Source organism: Eptesicus fuscus, chromosome 17 (genome assembly GCF_027574615.1).
Source record: "Eptesicus fuscus isolate TK198812 chromosome 17, DD_ASM_mEF_20220401, whole genome shotgun sequence".
Classification (NCBI taxonomy): domain Eukaryota; kingdom Metazoa; phylum Chordata; class Mammalia; order Chiroptera; family Vespertilionidae; genus Eptesicus; species Eptesicus fuscus.
Window position 1 is genome coordinate 61918554 of NC_072489.1, and position 6288 is coordinate 61924841.

Sequence of the window (6288 nt, forward strand, 5' to 3'; positions counted from 1 at the left end):
GCCCTCCGAGGGACCCCCAAACCCGGAGAACCTGACTGGCCACGGTAGGTGTCTGTCTTTTGTCCCTTGTGTGAGCTCAAATCTGAATTTCTGGCAGTGCCCGAAGCGGTCTAGGCAGACGTGCTGGAGGACCACGGGCTAGAGGCATTGGGAGACGTCTCGATCCTCTTTCAGGAGGGATGTGTATGCCCCTCAGTTTCTGGGACGAGGTGGGTCGCTCCCACCGGTCGGCGTGAGGCCGTCGTCCACGCTTCTGGTTCTGCTCCAACGGACTCGCGTTGGAAGGCTTTTCTTAAGGATCCTCTGTTTGTGTGTGTTGATTTGTTTTTGTTTTGTTTTGTGGACTCTCTTGACGGACATTATGGGACAGACTCAGTCCACTCCAAGTGAGTGGAAAGGGGAGCTTAATCTCCCCCCCCCCCCCCAAGGCCATAGAGCTTCCTCAGGCAAATTAATCAGGTGTCTGTTTAAACTCTGGTAAATATCTAGTAGGAGTCAAAAACTCGGACTGTTTGGTATATAAATATAAATGTGAAAATATTTGTTATCTCTTTCTGCTGTTTAATTTATTTAAAGATAGGGCGGACCTGCAGCTGCTGAGACACCTTTTTCTCAGTCCTTTGTTCTCCGTCAGAGAGGGAATAAGCCCACTTAGATGATAAAAATTCCTCTGTTTGTATAAATGAAGGTTTCAGTTTGCTCTGATTTGTGAATTTACTGTATTAAATTGAATTTTAAAGTTCTAAGGTTGATTTAAAAGTATCCATTTATAACATTTCAAAGAACAAAGGAACTTTTATTTACAGCTTCCTTATCTCTTTTGGTGCTTGGAGACTCCCAGCTAACAACTTCACAGGGCGGAAAGATTTACAGGCCTGTGACATCATAGTCCAACGTGGAACTAAGGCTGAAGTTACTATTAACTCTTTATAGACCCCGTTAACCGTTTGTTTAACTTACTGTTTTCAGTTATTAGGATCCTCAGAGAGGACATAACCTGGACTTTCCCTTCCTCTCTCATCCTGATTCTAATAGCATCTGTAACTGGATTAAAAATCTTTTCTTTCAGGAGGCCATCCAGGCTTTAAGCTCACAAGAAATCTTCTCCTGCGAGAGGAGAGAGGGACCCCCCGGAAGGGGCTGGAGGCTCTCCCTCTCAACAGGTGTTTGTTTTGTGTTTTGTCATGTTGGTATCAGGACTGTTTGTTTTGTCTTTTTGTCTTATATTTTCTGTCATAATTGGGCCCTCTATGTATATATTATTTATTGAATTTTGATTTGTCAAGGTTTTGTCAGTTTGTTATCAGTTTGTTAAAATCCTCTTAGAGGACATTGAGTGGTTCTTCCCTTCTAGTTTAACCTTTGACTGTGTGATTGAATTACGGAACTTTTATCAAGGTTTTGCCTCTCCTGAAACAACGCTCCATGTGTAACCTGTCCCTCCCCGAGCCGGACTGCAGGATGATTTTTCCTTCAACACACTGGTCCTGCCCACTGGCCTATGGCAGAAGCCAGAAAAAGCGACGATAAGAAAGGGAGGCCCCCATCAGGGGACTTAGAGGCAGTGTTCCTGTTATCTGCTTAGATCCCAAGAATATAAGAATACTTATTTACTGAAATGATATAAGGACAGATGTTTGTTTGATATTTTGTTGTCTGCCTGGTTATAATTATTTGTTCATATATAGAAGAAAAAAACAACAACACATTTAATTTGTTTAAGGCTGAGTGCTCTGACAGGTAGCAATCCCCCCGAGTGGCCACTGGGATTCTTTTTTCCCAGGGGTGTTTTCTCTCTGTCAGAGGGGGAATCGGCCTGCCTAACAACATTTCTGTCTATATTTATTAATTTGAAGATATAAAGTTATAACAATTGTAATCCAAAGAGACTTAAAGCAGGGACCACATTCTAAAATTAACTATAAGAAGGAAGCTGGAGCTGGCAAAGTCACCAAGGCTGCCCAGCAAGCTCAAAACCTAAATGAATCTTATTTCTGCCACCTGCCACCACCCAGTCTTAATCAGTGGTGGAGGAACGGTCTCAGAAGTGTTTGTCTCAATTGGCCATTAAGTTTGATATGATTATTGTACATTGTAAAACCTTTAAAAGAAAAGGAAAATATTTTATAGGCCACTTGGTCCTTGTGTGTGTGTGGCAACTCTTAAGTTATAATTTTGAAATCAGTAATTTTTAATAGAAACACACTCAAGCAGAGTGGCTTTTCAGAAAGGTCAGGGAGTCTGATTACAGTGTAGGGGTCACCGGTTCCCCCACACCACCTTCGTTAGCAGGAGGCAAGCACTTTTCCCAGTGGGAACAGAGAGTGGGCTGCCAGATGAAAACGCCTCGGTGGGACCCGTGCCGCGCTCCCTGCCTCCGCCCACCCGGTGTCCCTCCCCTCCAGGGATTGTTTTAAGTGGCTAGAGGCAGCAACAAGGAGGGAAATTCCCTTGTGACCCCCTCCGCCCCAATGAGACCCAAGAACCCTCGGCAACTCCTTGGACACTTTTCACCGTGTTCTGTTAGGGGGCTTAAAGGCGGCAGCTAGAAATTCCCCATTCCAGGCTTATCAGAATCTGATATTCTTATCTATAGGAAAAATATAACAGTTTGAAATTCAAGCGGCTGAGCCTGCTCCCTTCTCCCTCTGCCTTTTCTAAATATTTTAAAGTAATAAAAGATTTGAGGCATAATTATACATTTTTGAAAGACATAAAAAAAGTTTAGAGACTAATTTAAAATTATAAAATTTATAAAAGTTTATAATTAGTAAGAAGAAGAACAGAGAAATATTAGAAAGAAGAAAAAGCCAGCAGCAAATAGGAAGGAATTAGTATGCCTATTGTAAGAAGGAGAGGCACAGGAAGAGAAAATGTCCTGGCAGATTAGCTAGAGAAGCAGAAAGGGGAGACTAAGACTCCAAGGGTCTTTAACTTAGAAGAAAAGGACTGACAGGACCGGGGTTCCTTTCTATTAAGCCTCCAGGGTAACCTTACAAGTGGGGGGCAAACCTGTTAGTTTCCTGGTGGACACTGAAACAGCCTATTCAGTCTTGACAGGGCCTATGGGACCCGTAACCTCTAAGAAGACAGCAGTCCAGGAAGCCACCGGACAAATTGCCTGTTTTCCTTAGACATCAAAAAGGACTATGGACCTCGGAAAGAACACGGTAACTCATTCATTTCTGGTCATGCCAGAATGCCCGTACCCCCTATGTAGATGTGACCTCCTACAGAAACTATTTGGACTGCCATCATATCCTTTGCGGGGGATGAAGCGGGAATTATTAGGGGCAGTTGGATACTACAACCTATGAATACTGGGGCTCATAGGGATTGCTAAACCTCTAGACTCAAGTACTGGGGGAACGCAGCCACTGAACTAGTCCGAAGTAGAACAATGGGCCTTTGAGGAGCTAAAGAAAGCTCTCATCTCAGCACCTGCCCTAGCCTTGCCAGACGTCACGAAGCCCTTCCACCTCCACATGAGTGAGGTAAGAGACATTGCCAAAGGGATTCTCACTCAGACTCTAGGTCCCTGGAAGAGACCTGTAGCCTGTCTGTCTAAGAGTCTAGACCCCGTGGCAGCAGGGTGGCCAGCGTGCCTCTGGGCAGTAGCCACCACAGCATCGCTGGTAAAGAAGGCAGATAAGCAAACTCTGGGCTAGGAACTAGCCCTAATTATACCCCATGGTGTGGAGGCCCTCCTTCGAGGTACCCTGGAGAGATAGATGTCAAACACCAGGATCACCCAGTGCCAAGCTCTTCTCCTGGAACAGCCCTGCATCCGGTTCCATAAGACACTGGCCATCAACCCTGCCAGCCTGCTTCCAGAGCTTCCAGATTATGAGCCAGAGGAACCCATTCATGACTGCACAGAGGTAACAAACGCAGTACAAACGGCTCGTCCAGACCTGAAAGATGCCCCACTATCATCACCAGACAAGGTACTGTTCACGGTTGGGAGCAGTTATGTTCAGGATGGCATCCGATGTGCAGGGGCAGCAGTAGTCACCCTGAACCGCACCATTTGGGCGCAGTCCCTAAATAGGGGAACCATAGCACAAAAGGTCGAGCTTTTGGCCTTAATCCAGGCCCTCCAATAGGAACACAGTGCCATCCACCAGAAAAGAGGGTTACCAACTGCAGTAAAAAAGGAAATTAAAAATAAGGAAAACATTTTAGCCACATTAAAGGTCATCTGGCTCTCAAGGGCAGTTGCAATAGTGCACTGCAAAGGACATCAGAAAGGGAAGACAATTGAAGCCAGAGGAAATAGAGCCGCAGACCAAACTGCCAAGGAAGCCGCCCAAAAACCAGTGGGGCCTTTACAAGTTTTAGTAACCCTGCCGTACCTGGACCTATGCAGACCCCCTCCTACACCAAACAAGAGGAGGAATTGGCAGAACAAAAGCAAGCCATTAAAGAACCGGATGGTTGGTGTACCCTACCAGATGACAGACTGTTGGTCCCAGAGGCTATAGGTTGGACGTTAGTTACCCAATTATACCAGGCTACCCACTTGGCGTCACCAAGACTTCTGAAGTTCTACAAGGCAGGTACTCTTAGATAAAATAATTAAAAGCATAGTCACTAGAAGTAATGTCTGTGCACAGGTAAATGCTAAGCAAGGTAAGAGGGTCCCCCTGAGAATTCGGGCCCCACGGAAATTCCCCAGGAGAGCATGGGAGGTAGATTTCACAGAGATTAAGCCACTAGCGTCAGGGTATAAGTATCTGCTAGCTCTCATAGACACCTTCTCGGGTTGGGTTGAAGCATACCCCACTAGGACAGAAACTGCCTCTATAATTGTCAAGAGATTACTCCAGGAGATTATACCTAGATTCAGGCTGCCAGTAGTCATAGGATCAGATAACAGCCCCGCCTTTTGTAGCCAAGATATCTCAAAATATAGCTCAAGCCTTAGGACAGCCATGCGCGAGACTCAAAAAAAGAATTTAACTGAATTTACCCTAGAAACCGGTGAAAACTGGACCAACCTCCTACCCTTCACCCTCTTATGGGCCAGGTGTACTCCCTACCGGTAGGGGTTTCCCCCCTTTTAGAGATCATATATGATAGACCTCCCCCTGCCGCTTCCTTTCCAGGGACAGGAAGAAACTGAAAGCTGGAATTCATAACCATTCCCTTACTCAAGTCCTTACAGGCTGTGCAGTATACCCAGAAAGCCACCCATAAGCTTGTTCCTGTACAACCCTTCCAGCCCAAGGACTCGGTATAGGTAAAGAAGTTCACTGCCCAAGGACTCACCCCAACCTGGAAGGGATGCTACACTGTTATCCTGAGCACGCCCACGGCTGTTGAAGTAGACGGCGTCCAGACCTGGCTACACCACTCCCAGCTCCTGCACCAGGAAACGGCCTAGATCCTGGCAGCCAGCGGCCTCACCCGTGAGATCCCTAGCCTGGGCTCCACGCAGGCCAGGAGGAAACTCAACACCTGCAGGAGAAGAACTGGAATTCACTGTGGACAGTACTGTTGGGGACTGTAGTACTAAAGGCCTTAACCAGAAGTAAAAGACAAAGTAAAAATACAAACCGTCTCATGATTGAGCCGGGTGTCCCAAGACAAGGGGGGAATGAAAGGGCAGAGCAGGACAGCACAAAATGTACTGTACCCTCCACCCTGTGTAACTATGTATATAACTCCTTTTTCTTAGAAAACCGCGAGAATGTAACAATTGCATGAACCTGCCAATAGGAATGTAGAGAGATGGACTCAGTCCACCTTAAGCAAGCTACCCAGTGTGCCTTTGTGTAACTGGACCCCTCACCCTACCCCTGACCAATCATAAACACTCTCCCTGCCCACTGCTTGAGACCCCCTTAAAGCCTTTGTGTTGGCGAGAGAATTTCTCTTGGTCCCCGGTGAGCGCTGGAGATGAGAGCTCGTGCTAGCACGAATAAAGGTTCTCTTGCAGTTACAGCGGGTCTTGGCTCCTTCCTGGGGGGTTTTGGGGATTCTGAACACTGGGCATTACAGAACATGTCCTATTCTTAGCTCCCCTCTCTCTGAGTAAAGGCTGCCCCCTCCCTCAGTGCAGCTGTTGCGGTTTCGGACTTACATTTCCCGATTCAGTCTCTCCATTTCCAGTTACATCATTAGGGAGCATCATTAGAGCAGATATTGAGGACGTATGAAATTTCTGGCATAGAGAGCGCAGTTGGAGAGCACAGGGTGGAGCCCTGGGGCTTGTTTTCACTTACTCGTTCCCAAAGCCAGCCGTCGTTGGCACACACTAAAATGGGTCTTCTCAGTCTCCCTCAG

At 46.6% G+C, this 6288-nt stretch overlaps 1 long non-coding RNA gene across 1 annotated transcript; it reads left to right on the forward strand.

Annotated features, from left to right (window-relative positions):
- Positions 1–438: 438 nt before the first annotated feature.
- On the forward strand, positions 439–5944 carry LOC129152061 (uncharacterized). The gene is made up of 2 exons (XR_008558806.1): positions 439–1163; positions 5109–5944. It is a non-coding gene; the product is annotated as an uncharacterized LOC129152061 (long non-coding RNA).
- Positions 5945–6288: the final 344 nt, after the last annotated feature.